General features: G+C 38.8%; 1 non-coding gene and 1 pseudogene across 1 annotated transcript; both read left to right on the forward strand.

Moving 5' to 3' along the window:
- Positions 1-15,942, forward strand: part of LOC119537439 — a 36,742-nt pseudogene that overhangs the window by 14,679 nt on the left and 6,121 nt on the right.
- Positions 9,928-10,143, forward strand: LOC119538933. Its single transcript, XR_005217715.1, has one exon. It is a non-coding gene; the product is annotated as a small nucleolar RNA U3 (small nucleolar RNA).

A 15,942-nucleotide genomic window follows, 5' to 3' on the forward strand; every position in this document is an offset into this window, starting at 1 on the left:
TCTGAAATTATCAAACTACAACCCAGAACCCTTGAGTCTTGAGGACAATTGTATAACAATGTAGCTTATGAGGGGTGACAGTGTGATTGGGAAAGCCATGTGGAACACACTCCCCTTTGTCCAGTGTATGGATGGATGAGTAGAAAAATGGGGACCAAAAACAAACAAACAAACAAAAAAACACTAAAGGAAGAATGGGGAGGGGTACAATTTGGGTGTTCTGTTTTTACTTGTTTTTTTTATTCTTGCTTTCACTTTTTCTGGTACAAGGAAAATGTTTAAAAAAAATAGATCAGGGTGATGAATGAACAACTATATGATGATAATGTGATCAATAGATTATATACTTTGAATGAGTGTATATGTGAATAAATCTTAAAAATAATAAAAAAAAAAAAGAAAGAGGACCCCTACCTCACACCCTATACAAAAATTAACTCGGCGGGGCAAGATGGCAGACTGGTGAGCTGTATGTTTTAGTTACTCCTCCAGGAAAGTAGGTAAAAAGCCAGGAACTGCGTGGACTGGACACCACAGAGCAATCTGTCTTTGGGCATACTTCATACAACACTCATGAAAACGTGGAACTGCTGAGATCAGCGAAATCTGTAAGTTTTTGCGGCCAGGGGACCTGCGCCCCTCCCTGCCAGGCTCAGTCCCGGGGGAGGAGGGGCTGTCAGCTCCAGGAAGGAGAAGGGAGAATTGCAGTGGCTGCTCTTATCGGAAACTCATTCTACTGATTCAAACTCCAACCATAGATAGACTGAGACCAGACACCAGAGACTCTGAGAGCAGCCAGCCCAGCAGAGAGGAGACAGGCATAGAAAAAAAACAACACGAAAAACTCCAAAATAAAAGCAGAGGATTTTTGGAGTTCTGGTGAACACAGAAAGGGGAAGGGCGGAGATCAGGCCTTGAGGCGCATATGCAAATCCCGAAGCAAGGCTGATCTCTCTGCCCTGTGCACCTTTCCTTAATGGCCCTGGTTGCTTTGTCTATTAGCATTTCAATAACCCATTAGATCTCTGTGGAGGGCCGTTTTTTTTTTTTTTTTTTTTTAAATCCTTTTTGCTTTTTCTAAAACAATTACTCTAAGAAGCTCAATACAGAAAGCTTCAAAGAATTGAAATTTGGGCACGTCAAGTCAAGAGCAGAACTAAGAGAGCTCTGAGACAAAAGGCAATAATCCAGTGGCTGAGAAAATTCACTAAACAACACAACTTCCCAAGAAAAGGGGGGTGTCCGCTCACAGCCACCATCCTGGTGGACAGGAAACACTCCTGCCCATCGCCAGCCCCATAGCCCAGAGCTGCCCCAGACAACCCAGTGTGACGGAAGTGCTTCAAATAACAGGCACACACCACAAAACTGGGCGTGGACATTAGCCTTCCCTGCAACCTCAGCTGAATGTCCCAGAGCTGGGAAGGGGGAGCAGTGTGAATTAACAGAGCCCCATTCAGCCATCATTTGAGCAGACTGGGAGCCTCCCAACACAGCCCAGCAGCCCAGAACTGCCCTGGGGGGACGGCACTCACCTGTGACATAGCACAGTCATCCCTCAACAGAGGACCCGGGGTGCACAGCCTGGAAGAGGGGCCCACTTGCAAGTCTCAGGAGCCATACGCCAATACCAAAGACTTGTGGGTCAGTGGCAGAGACAAACTGTGGCAGGACTGAACTGAAGGATTAGACTATTGCAGTAGCTTTAAAACTCTAGGATCATCAGGGAGATTTGATTGTTAGGGCCACCCCCCCTCCCCGACTGCCCAGAAACACGCCCCACATACAGGGCAGGCAACACCAACTACACACGCAAGCTTGGTACACCAATTGGGCCCCACAAGACTCACTCCCCCACTCACCAAAAAGGCTAAGCAGGGGAGATCTGGCTTGTGGAGAACAGGTGGCTCGTGGACGCCACCTGCTGGTTAGTTAGAGAAAGTGTACTCCACGAAGCTGTAGATCTGATAAATTAGAGATAAGGACTTCAACTGGTCTACAAACCCTAAAAGAACCCTATCAAGTTCAGCAAATGCCACGAGGCCAAAAACAACAGAAAATTATAAAGCATATGAAAAAACCAGACGATATGGATAACCCAAGCCCAAGCACCCAAATCAAAAGACCAGAAGAGACACACCTAGAGCAGCTACTCAAAGAACTAAAGATGAACAATGAGTCCATAGTACGGGATATGAAGGAAATCAAGAAGACCCTAGAAGAGCATAAAGAAGACATTGCAAGACTAAATAAAAAAATGGATGATCTTATGGAAATTAAAGAAACTGTTGACCAAATTAAAAAGATTCTGGACACTCATAGTACAAGACTAGAGGAAGTTGAACAACGAATCAGTGACCTGGAAGATGACAGAATGGAAAATGAAAGCATAAAAGAAAGAATGGGGAAAAAAATTGAAAAACTCGAAATGGACCTCAGGGATATGATAGATAATATGAAACGTCCGAATATAAGACTCATTGGTGTCCCAGAAGGGGAAGAAAAGGGTAAAGGTCTAGGAAGAGTATTCAAAGAAATTGTTGGGGAAAACTTCCCAAATCTTCTAAACAACATAAATACACAAATCATAAATGCTCAGCGAACTCCAAATAGAATAAATCCAAAAAAACCCACTCCGAGACATATACTGATCACACTGTCAAACATAGAAGAGAAGGAGCAAGTTCTGAAAGCAGCAAGAGAAAAGCAATTCACCACATACAAAGGAAACAGCATAAGACTAAGTAGTGACTACTCAGCAGCCACCATGGAGGCGAGAAGGCAGTGGCACGATATATTTAAAATTCTGAGTGAGAGGAATTTCCAGCCAAGAATACTTTATCCAGCAAAGCTCTCCTTCAAATTTGAGGGAGAGCTTAAATTTTTCACAGACAAAGAAATGCTGAGAGAATTTGCTAACAAGAGACCTGCCCTACTGGAGATACTAAAGGGAGCCCTACAGACAGAGAAACAAAGACAGGACAGAGAGACTTGGAGAAAGGTTCAGTACTAAAGAGATTCGGTATGGGTACAATAAAGGATATTAATAGAGAGAGGGAAAAATATGGCAAACATAATCCAAAGGATAAGATGGCCGATTCAAGAAATGCCTTCACGGTTTTAACGTTGAATGTAAATGGATTAAACTCCCCAATTAAAAGATATAGATTCGCAGAATGGATCAAAAAAAAATGAACCATCAATATGTTGCATACAAGAGACTCATCTTAGACACAGGGACACAAAGAAACTGAAAGTGAAAGGATGGAAAAAAATATTTCATGCAAGCTACAGCCAAAAGAAAGCAGGTGTAGCAATATTAATCTCAGATAAAATAGACTTCAAATGCAGGGAGGTTTTGAGAGACAAAGAAGGCCACTACATACTAATAAAAGGGGCAATTCAGCAAGAAGAAATAACAATCGTAAATGTCTATGCACCCAATCAAGGTGCCACAAAATACATGAGAGAAACATTGGCAAAACTAAAGGAAGCAATTGATGTTTCCACAATAATTGTGGGAGACTTCAACACATCACTCTCTCCTATAGATAGATCAACCAGACAGAAGACCAATAAGGAAATTGAAAACCTAAACAATCTGATAAATGAATTAGATTTAACAGACATCTACAGGACATTACATCCCAAATCACCAGGATACACATACTTTTCTAGTGCTCACGGAACTTTCTCCAGAATAGATCATATGCTGGGACATAAAACAAGCCTCAATAAATTTAAAAAGATTGAAATTATTCAAAGCACATTCTCTGACCACAATGGAATACAATTAGAAGTCAATAACCATCAGAGACTTAGAAAATTCACAAATACCTGGAGGTTAAACAACACACTCCTAAACAATCAGTGGGTTAAAGAAGAAATAGCAAGAGAAATTGCTAAATATATAGAGACGAATGAAAATGAGAACACAACATACCAAAACCTATGGGATGCAGCAAAAGCAGTGCTAAGGGGGAAATTTATAGCACTAAACGCATATATTAAAAAGGAAGAAAGAGCCAAAATCAAAGAACTAATGGATCAACTGAAGAAGCTAGAAAATGAACAGCAAACCAATCCTAAACCAAGTACAAGAAAAGAAATAACAAGGATTAAAGCAGAAATAAATGACATAGAGAACAAAAAAACAATAGAAAGGATAAATATCACCAAAAGTTGGTTCTTTGAGAAGATCAACAAGATTGACAAGCCCCTAGCTAGACTGACAAAATCAAAAAGAGAGAAGACCCATATAAACAAAATAATGAATGAAAAAGGTGACATAACTGCAGATCCTGAAGAAATTAAAAAAATTATAAGAGGATATTATCAACAACTGTATGGCAACAAACTGGACAATGTAGAAGAAATGGACAATTTCCTGGAAACATATGAACAACCTAGACTGACCAGAGAAGAAATAGAAGACCTCAACCAACCCATCACAAGCAAAGAGATCCAATCAGTCATCAAAAATCTTCCCACAAATAAATGCCCAGGGCCAGATGGCTTCACAGGGGAATTCTACCAAACTTTCCAGAAAGAACTGATACCAATCTTACTCAAACTCTTTCAAAACATTGAAAAAAATGGAACACTACCTAACTCATTTTATGAAGCTAACATCAATCTAATACCAAAACCAGGCAAAGATGCTACAAAAAAGGAAAACTACCGGCCAATCTCCCTAATGAATATAGATGCAAAAATCCTCAACAAAATACTTGCAAATCGAATCCAAAGACACATTAAAAAAATCATACACCATGACCAAGTGGGGTTCATTCCAGGCATGCAAGGATGGTTCAACATAAGAAAAACAATCAATGTATTACAACACATTAAAAACTCAAAAGGGAAAAATCAATTGATCATCTCAATAGATGCTGAAAAAGCATTTGACAAAATCCAACATCCCTTTTTGATAAAAACACTTCAAAAGGTAGGAATTGAAGGAAACTTCCTCAACATGATAAAGAGCATATATGAAAAACCCACAGCCAGCATAGTACTCAATGGTGAGAGACTGAAAGCCTTCCCTCTAAGATCAGGAACAAGACAAGGATGCCCGCTGTCACCACTGTTATTCAACATTGTGCTGGAAGTGCTAGCCAGGGCAATCCGGCAAGACAAAGAAATAAAAGGCATCCAAATTGGAAAAGAAGAAGTAAAACTGTCATTGTTTGCAGATGATATGATCTTGTATCTAGAAAACCCTGAGAAATCGACGATACACCTACTAGAGCTAATAAACAAATTTAGCAAAGTAGCGGGATACAAGATTAATGCACATAAGTCAGTAATGTTTCTATATGCTAGAAATGAACAAACTGAAGAGACACTCAAGAAAAAGATACCATTTTCAATAGCAACTAAAAAAATCAAGTACCTAGGAATAAACTTAACCAAAGATGTAAAAGACCTATACAAAGAAAACTACATAACTCTACTAAAAGAAATAGAAGGGGACCTTAAAAGATGGAAAAATATTCCATGTTCATGGATAGGAAGGCTAAATGTCATTAAGATGTCAATTCTACCCAAACTCATCTACAGATTCAATGCAATCCCAATCAAAATTCCAACAACCTACTTTGCAGACTTGGAAAAGCTAGTTATCAAATTTATTTGGAAAGGGAAGATGCCTCGAATTGCTAAAGACACTCTAAAAAAGAAAAACGAAGTGGGAGGACTTACACTCCCTGACTTTGAAGCTTATTATAAAGCCATAGTTGCCAAAACAGCATGGTACTGGCACAAAGATAGACATATAGATCAATGGAATCGAATTGAGAATTCAGAGATAGACCCTCAGATTTATGGCCGACTGATCTTTGATAAGGCCCCCAAAGTCACCGAACTGAGCCATAATGGTCTTTTCAACAAATGGGGCTGGGAGAGTTGGATATCCATATCCAAAAGAATGAAAGAGGACCCCTACCTCACCCCCTACACAAAAATTAACTCAAAATGGACCAAAGATCTCAATATAAAAGAAAGTACCATAAAACTCCTAGAAGATAATGTAGGAAAACATCTTCAAGACCTTGTATTAGGAGGCCACTTCCTAGACTTTACACCCAAAGCACAAGCAACAAAAGAGAAAATAGATAAATGGGAACTCCTCAAGCTTAGAAGTTTCTGCACCTCAAAGGAATTTCTCAAAAAGGTAAAGAGGCAGCCAACTCAATGGGAAAAAATTTTTGGAAACCATGTATCTGACAAAAGACTGATATCTTGCATATACAAAGAAATCCTACAACTCAATGACAATAGTACAGACAGCCCAATTATAAAATGGGCAAAAGATATGAAAAGACAGTTCTCTGAAGAGGAAATACAAATGGCCAAGAAACACATGAAAAAATGTTCAGCTTCACTAGCTATTAGAGAGATGCAAATTAAGACCACAATGAGATACCATCTAACACCGGTTAGAATGGCTGCCATTAAACAAACAGGAAACTACAAATGCTGGAGGGGATGTGGAGAAATTGGAACTCTTATTCATTGTTGGTGGGACTGTATAATGGTTCAGCCACTCTGGAAGTCAGTCTGGCAGTTCCTTAGAAAACTAGATATAGAGCTACCATTCGATCCAGCGATTGCACTTCTCGGTATATACCCGGAAGATCGGAAAGCAGTGACACGAACAGATATCTGCACGCCAATGTTCATAGCAGCATTATTCACAATTGCCAAGAGATGGAAACAACCCAAATGTCCTTCAACAGATGAGTGGATAAATAAAATGTGGTATATACACACGATGGAATACTACGCGGCAGTAAGAAGGAACGATCTGGTGAAACATATGACAACATGGATGAACCTTGAAGACATAATGCTGAGCGAAATAAGCCAGGCACAAAAAGAGAAATATTATATGCTACCACTAATGTGAACTTTGAAAAATGTAAACAAATGGTTTATAATGTAGAATGTAGGGGAACTAGCAGTAGAGAGCAATTGAGGAAGGGGGAACAATAATCCAAGAAGAACAGATAAGCTATTTAACGTTCTGGGGATGCCCAGAAATGACTATGGTCTGTTAATTTCTGATGGATGTAGTAGGAACAAGTTCACTGAAATGTTGCTATATTATGTAACTTTCTTGGGGTAAAGTAGGAACATGTTGGAAGTTAAGCAGTTATCTTAGGTTAGTTGTCTTTTTCTTACTCCCTTGCTATGGTCTCTTTGAAATGTTTTTTTATTGTATGTTGGTTTTCTTTTTAACTTTTTTTTTTCATACAGTTGATTTGAAAAAAGAAGGGAAAGTTAAAAAAAAAAAAAAAAAAAGAAAGAAAAAAGACAAACAAGGAAAAAAAAAAAAAAGATGTAGTGCCCCCTTGAGGAGCCTGTGGAGAATGCAGGGGTATTCGCCTACCCCACCTCCATGGTTGCTAACATGACCACAGACATAGGGGACTGGTGGTTTGATGGGTTGAGCCCTCTACCATAAGTTTTGCCCTTGGGAAGACGGTTGCTGCAAAGGAGACGCTAGGCCTCCCTGTATTTGTGCCTGAGAGTCTCCTCCTGGGTGCCTCTTTGTTGCTCGGGTGTGGCCCTCTCTCTCTGGCTGGGCCAGCTTGAAAGGTGGGATCGCTGCCCTCCCCCCTGCGTGGGATCAGACACCCAGGGAAGTGAATCTCCCTGGCAACATGGAGTGTGACTCCCGGGGAGGAGTGTGGGCCCGGCATCGTGGGATGGAGAACATCTTCTTGGCCGGAGGGGGGATGTGAAAGGAGGTGAAGTGGGCTTCAGTGGCAGAGAGATTCCAAAACGAGCCGAGAGATCACTCTGGTGGGCACTCTTACGCACACTTTAGACAACCTTTTTTAGGTTCTAAAGAATTGGGGTAGCTGGTGGTGGATACCTGAAACTATTAAACTACAACCCAGAACCCATGAATCTCGAAGACAGTTGTATAAAAATGTAGCTTATGAGGGGTGACAGTGGGATTGGGAATGCCATAAGGACCAAACTCCACTTTGTCTAGTTTATGGATGGATGTGTAGAAAAGTAGGGGAAGCAAACAAACAGACAAAGATACCTAGTGTTCTTTTTTACTTCAATTGCTCTTTTTCACTCTAATTATTATTCTTGTTATTTTTGTGTGTGCGCTAATGAAGGTGTCAGGGATTGATTTAGGTGATGAATGTACAACTATGTAATGGTACTGTAAACAATCGAAAGTACAATTTGTTTTGTATGACTGCGTGGTATGTGAATATATCTCAATAAAATGATGATTAAAAAAAAAAAAATTAACTCAAAGTGGATCAAAGACTTCAATGCAAGAGACAGTATCATAAAACTCCTAGAAGATAGTGTAGGGAAACTTCTTCAAGACCTTGTATTAGGAGGTGGCTTCTTAGACCTTAACACGCAAAGCACAAGCAGCAAAAGAAAAAATAGATAAATGGTAACTCCTCAAAATTAAAAGCTTCTGTAAGTCAAAAGAATTTGTCAAAAAGGTGAAAGGGCAGCCAACTCAATGGGAAAAAATATTTGGAAACAATGTATCTGATAAAAGATTGATATCTTGTACATATAATGAAATCCTACAACTCAGTGACAATAGTATTCCAAAGAAAAAATACAAATGGCTAAAAAACACATGAAAAAATGTTCATCTTCACTAGCTATTATGGAGATGCAAATCAAGACCACAATGAGATATCATCTCACATCAATTATAATGGCTGCCATTAAACAAACAGGAATTTACAAATGCTGGAGAGGATGTGGAGACATTGGAACTCTTATTCATCACTGGTGGGAATGTATAATGGTGCAGCCACTCTGGAGGACAGTTTGGCGGTTCCTCAGAAAACTAGATATTGAGTTACCCTACGATCCAGCAATTTCACTTCTCGGTATATACCCAGAAGATTTGAAAGCAGTGACAAGAACAGATATTTGTGCAGCGATGTTCATAGTGGCATTAGTCACAATTGGAAACAATCCAAAGGTCCTTCAACAGATGATTGGATAAACAAATATGTATATACATGCAATGGAATACTACGCAGTAGTAAGAAGGAACGGGGTCGTGAAACATATGACAACATGGATGAACCTTGAAGACATAATGCTGAATGAAATAAGCCAGACACAAGAGGAGAAATATTGTATGTTACCACTAATGTGAACTCTGTGAAAAATGTAAAATAAATGTATTATATTGTAGAATGTAAGGGGCCTAGAGATAGACAACAACTAGTGAAAGCAGATTAAGATAAGATTAAGATTAAGATATTGAGGGTAATCTTAATGATATGGGAATGCCCAAGAATGACTGGTTTGTTAATTTTTTTCGGGTATGGTAGGAACATGTTGGAATCAATGTAGTTATTTTAGATTATTCGTTTTTCTTATTCCTTTTTGTTTTATTTTGTTTGAAATTTTTTTTTCTTTTAATTTTTGACAAAGGGAAGGAAGGGAGAGAGGAAGTGAGGGATAGAGGAAGGGAGGGAGGAATGAAGGAAGCAAGCAAGCAAGGAGTAAGTTAGTTAGTTAGTTAGTTAAACTCTCGGTCCGTCTGGGGCGTGCAACTGCCAAGATTTACTGATCACCCATCTCGCCCGATTCTACGTCGCAGAGAAAGGCAGAGCCCCGCCCCCGGCCTTGAGCTTTCCCAGGCGAGGCGGTTTTCCCCGAACGGCGGCTTAATGATGCGGGTTGTGATTGGCTCTCTTTCAGTGTTATGCTAATTTAAAGCAGCTGCCTAAATTTTTTTTTTAATTTTGTACATTTTCACTTAAAAGTTAAACACACGTCGTTAAATGATAAGAACAGAGAAGATTGTATTCTAGAACCTGTTGCTGTCTTTTTTCCGGGTCGAAATGCGCAAACTGGATCGCCATGGGTGTAGTGTGCGCGGCGCCCGGGGACCCAGGGGAGGCGGAGAGGCAAGTCAAGACTATACTTTCAAAAATTATTTCTACAGGTTTTTTTATTGAAGAGAAGTTTCTTTGTGTAGAATACCAAAAACCATGAGAAAGAGGTGTAGTGTTCTTTTTTTGAGTGTAGAGTTGGTTGTAAACGTTGTTTCTTTACAATTGTTTACTGCCGTTGATGGTCGTTCTTTTTTTTTTTCTTTTTGGGAGAGGGAAAGAAGGCTGTCTGAGTGGTTTTTCGCTACGGTGTGGTTTCGAAGGGCAGCTTTTTAAGTCGCAGTTATTAACAGTATGTTGGGAAATGTGGAATTGAAATACCTTGCATTGTTCTGGGCTTTTATCATGTTTTTGTTCTGAAAGGTTTCTTTTTTTTTCTCCTTGGTATTATAGCATGTAAATTCTGAAATTCATATGTGCTAGGTTCTCAAGGCACATAAACCAGCATCATCCCTGCACCCCTTTTCCTGCATGAAAAGGTTAAAGTAATCATTTGCCAGATAATTCCTGAGGATTAAGAGAAAGATCAAATGAGAGGGAATCCCTGAGGTTGTTGAACTGTAATCCAGTTTAGTAACCTTGGTCTTTGACAATGATTGTATAACTATATAGAAAAAAACAAAAAAATCAGTTGCGTGTAATTGTATGGGTCTATTTATGGATGTTTTGTTCTATTCCACTGATCTATGTATCTATCTCTGACAATACTTCTATTACACTGTCTTAGTTAACCTATCTCTATTGTAAATCTTAAAATTGGGTGAAGTGCAATACTAGTGATAAACAAGAGGGAGGGATAGGGGATATGGGATGTTTAGGGTCTTCTTTTTTCTTTCTATTTCTTTTTCTGGAGCAATGCAAATGTTCTAAAAATGATCATGGTTATAAATACACAAATATGTGTTGATATTGTGAACTATTGATTGTATACTTTGGACGTGTGACTATTAATAAAATTATGTTTAAAACTAAATAAAGCATAACATACAAATGCAATATGGAAACCCTAATTGGATTATGGATTAAGAAAAAAAAAACAGCTAGAAAAGACATCTAAGGGGACAAATGAGGCGATTTTAAGATGTTTTTATCAGATTATTGTTAATTATCTTAGTTGCTATGATAGAATTGTAATATTGTATGAAATTATCATTACTCTTATTACATGTGTGCTAAACAATTTTGGAGTGATGTGAGGTTGTCTCTGTAACTTCCTTTCAAATGGTTCAACTAAATAGCATGTGTAGAATGAAATAAAGCAAACACAGCAAAATATTAGATGGTGTTTAATCTGATTAACATATATGGATGTTCATTACATTACTCATTTAAACTTTCTTTCATGTTTGAAAAATTTTTAAATAAAAAGTTGGTCTTAAATCCACTCAAGAGGTAGCTAACATTAACTTTTTTCAGGTATTTGTGTATATCATCAATATATGCTATAAATAAAATTTTGTTATATATAATTTTATAGCCTCTTCTGATATAAATGACCTTTTAAAATAAATTATTAAAAAGTAAATTTGGTAACATGAAAAAATGCACACAAGATTTCTCTAGTTATCTTCAACAAACACTGTTGTGATCACAGTACTACTGTATTAGACAAAACAGCTAGTTGCAGTAACAACCTCAGAATCATAACGAAAGATAGATTCTCACTGATGTCATAGTTTTGTTTGGGTCAGGTGGCCATCTGGAGATTCATCCTCTAGGCAGTGGCTAAGGAAACCAGTTCCTTTGATTCTGGTTTCCTTATATAAAATTATTTCATATCTGTGAGTTGTTTGTTTCCAGCCACGTTGTCAGAAAGTATGGAGAGGACAGCAGTTGATCTTATGTGGACAGGCCTGGAAGTGGACTAAATCATTTCTGTCTGTATTCCATTGATCAGAATCTAGAACCCAGTTGCATGGACCCAACCTAACTGAAAGGTTAGCATGTGCATTTTTCCTCTATGTCCAAATAAAAAAATAAAAGTAATGTTGGACATCTAACCAGTATGTGCAACATTTAACAATTAACGAAACAGTGGTTTTATTCTTTTGTATAATGCAAATTTCTCATTTTGGACCTTATCATACTCTTTGTCTCTTACGGTATCCTCACTAGTTTGGCAACAAGTTCTTTCATGTGTGCACATAGTTATGTTTGTGGGTATGTATGTATGAATATATCTGTTTCCCTTTTTCTCCATTCTCCACTCCCACTACTCTCCTCCCAATACAGGAACCAGCCTAACATATTAACTATGTATTTTTAAACTGATAGGTGTTTGTTTTTTTTTTTAAACTGAGAAATATATATTGATTTACAAAAATGTTTAATTTATATACATGGCATTGTGTTGTCTCATTCTGTTTCTAACTTTAGTACACACATCACTACATTTCTGAGATACATACATGCCCATTCCTGTGTTTAAATCTAGTCTAGTCCCTTTTCCTAATTGCTATATAGTGCTTGGCAATGGTACTCGATCACAGTGTTCCTATAGTGTCTTTTGAGGATGGAAAACCAAATGCCACCAAGGGCTTGCCAACCCCAACTATCACTGAACCTAACATTTTCATATGTGACCTTTTCCCATAAGAGTTTATGACATATGCTTTTTGTTTTGACTGAACAGGGTTTCCAATAATTACAATGTGATTTCACTAATCATCTCTTCTTTATGAAGAGTCTCTTACATTTTTAATTCAAATAAAACTTTAGAAATAGTGTATTCCTGTGATAAATATTCACAATATAAGAGATTTAGTAGTCATGTAATTTAAATATGATGTGAAAGTAGTAAGCATTACAGAGCTATTGCCCAATCCCAATCTTTGTCCGTTTGTTAATATTACTGATCATATAGAATATTCATATGCCATTTTATTCAAGTTGTCTCCAAAAAGGCCCCCATGACCAGATACCCATGAAATACAGTATTTTTTTTTCAATTTACCTATCTTTCCTTTCTCTGTCCCTTCATTCTCCATCACACCTACTTCTCGATGCTGAGAACTTTCTATCATTTTTCTGTGTCTCTTTCATGGTTTTCTTGAATCCTGTTCTAGGTGAAGAACATTTCCCAAAGCCTAACAACTCAGACACAGCAGAAAGAGGCTCTTATGCAGCTCTTCAGCCAATATGATGCAATTGATGTTCCTTTCACATCGGTTCATCCTTGTTCTGCATGCTCCTAGAGACCCAAGAACAGATTTAGAACCCTTGTGTTCCTCGTACTATACAGACCCTCAGTATCCTTATGTATGTGTTACTACAGTGGACACTTATTACATGTCTCAGTTTCCAATATTGCAGCCTTTCCTATCCTATAAGGTTTCACTTGACCTTAGGAACCACTGGATGAAATGTTGGTAAAGAAGCTTGATATTATCCGTCTCCATCTACAAACAGGAAGGGTTATTTGTGAGATTTTTATTTATTTATCTGTTGATTCCTCAAGGTTTCAACTGCAAATTTCACCTGTTAAAACATGCTTTAAATTTCCAAGTGTACCTCCTTTATGCTGAGTTTAACTATAGGTCATTACTGTTCTTGTAATCCGTCGTGGCTCTCTGTTTCTCAGGTTTGGTCAGAAGCTGATGTTCAGACTGTGTTACCTCCAGCTAGCCATCGCCGACACCTGGGTGGTCTTTGCTCCCACCTTCCCCATTTACTGCTCACTGCGCATCTTGGCTGGGTTTTCTACCATGACCATCTTGTTAAATACTGGAATGCTCAGTAAGTCAGGACTTTTGATCATCTGCATTCTCCAAACTTGAGTTTGAACCTGAATGTCCACATTCTTCTGAAGTAAAATCTCATTTGTGTTTTTGTTCAGTGGCAGAGTGGACAACGCCCCAGTTCAAAAGCACAGTAGTGACACTGGTAACCTGTGCCATGAGTTTTGGCCAAATACTCCTTGGAGGCCCGGCTTTTGCCATTCGAGATTGGCGTACACCCCATCTGGTAGTATCTGTGCCCTTTTTCGTCTTCTTTCTGTCCTCATGGTATGAGCTTACTTTTATTATTTATCTCAAAAAGTCCCCCTTTTGTAATTTTTTGTTGTTAGAGAAGTTGTCAAAAGGCCCCTTTGTGGGAATAAATTTGGGACTCGGTTCACATGGGTTCAACTTGATCCCTGGCCTGGACCTAGAACCATGGCCCCATCTGTGCTCTGTGTTATATGAGAAGCAGAAGTGGGGGTAGAAATGACCCTCTGCCTGGGATGTTGGGACTTTGCTGTGTTATGAAAGTAGATGCACTTGACATTATTTTATAATAACAAAGAAGATATCTCTAGGTCAAGGGGTATGTGTCTGCTAATATTTTCCATAAAGGGCTACCTAGTAAATCTTTGAGGCTCTTTAGGCCATATTTTCCTTCTCAACTCTGCCACCCTAGTGCAAAGGAAGCTACAGATAATTCATAAATTCATGGAAATGAGAGTTTTTCAATAAAATTGCATTTACAAAAACAGTTCTGTGGGCTGGTTTTGACACCAGAGCTTTGGTTTCCTTCCCCTAACCTAGGGAAGGGCTCCTCTAACTCAAGCTTCACTGGCTTCATGGAAAATCTGTCCCTAAGAGCAGGATCCAATCCCAACTCCAAAGCCTGATTCCTAGCCATGACGGCTTGCTACATGGTGATGCCATTCTCACATTTTCTTCATCATTGTTTGTTTTGGATATGAAAACAAGAATGTCAGTTCCCCAATACAAAGCATATGCATCTCAGGTCATAGGTTATGTGGCAAAATAGCAAGTGAGAGTTGACTGAAGCTGTGTTTCCTCTTTGATCAGGTGGCTGATGGAGTCTGCTCGGTGGCTGATTATTGCCAACAAACCAGATGAGGGCTTAGAAGGAACTTCGGCAAGCTGCACATAGGAATGGAATGAAGAATGCTGAAGAGATCCTCACCATGGAGGTGAGCAGGAGAGGGAGCTGGTTATGGAGTTAGGGAAGACTAGCCTGACATGTTCACTAGTCTGGGCTTTAATTGCAAGCCTGGTTCTGGATCCTCTTACATCACTGTCCTGTTTCTCAGTGGGCATCAGCGTTGTTTGGGACTACACTGGAAAAACATATTCTGCTGTTGCCAACAGTTACATACAAATATTTTGCCACAACACAGGCAGGGAACACTGGGTTATCACAACTATAGATTGTCATTGGTCTCACTCTAGCCATGTTGGGGAAGGTAACCAATACCAACCAATGCCTTCCTGATTACTAGACATTGGTTTTTTTTTTTTTAATCAGAGGAAATAAGGAACATAGAATAAAGGGTCAGTGGCTATGCAGAAAACAGCATAGAGAAAATACAATTCATTTAGTTCTTCATTCAATCTAGCATTTTTTCATTCAAGGTACATGTAATGAGTTCCTAATCCTGTGTAAGGTTCTGTTCTAGCCCCAGAGTTTTGGATTGACAAAACTGTCTCAAATCCCTGTTTTGTGGAGTTTACATTTTACTTATTCAGGTACCAAGAGCATTTCTGAGTGTAGATGTCTCATAGAAGTCTTTTCTTTTTCTTTCCATCCCAGGTATGGAATGCAGGTGTTACTGCAGATCATTAGTAAATCATTCATCATGTTATGCACAAACAGAACATATTTGTTGAACAAATATTCCATGACTAGCATGGTCCTAGATTATAAATAACAGAACAAGTCAGGGTCCCAGACTTCGAGGAGCTTTCAGTATAATATGAGAGATAAATTAATAGATACATTTAGAATCCAAATGTTTGCAATGATAAGGAAATAGAAAGAATGGTGTTCTGGTTTGCTAAAGCTGCTAGAAATGCAATATAATGGAAATGGATTGAGCTTTACAATGGGCGTTCACAAATTTACAGTTCTAAGCCCATGAAAATGTCCAAATTAAGACATCAGAAGGTAGATACCTTCTCTGAGGAAAAGGCTGATGGCATTCAGAACACCTCTGTCAGCTGGGAAGGCACATGGCTGGTGTATGCTGGTCCTTTGCTCCCAGGTTGTACTGTTTTCAGCTTCTGATTCCAGTGGCTTCCACCTTAAG

The sequence above is a fragment of the Choloepus didactylus genome, chromosome 6 (assembly GCF_015220235.1).
Source record: "Choloepus didactylus isolate mChoDid1 chromosome 6, mChoDid1.pri, whole genome shotgun sequence".
Classification (NCBI taxonomy): Eukaryota; Metazoa; Chordata; class Mammalia; order Pilosa; family Megalonychidae; genus Choloepus; species Choloepus didactylus.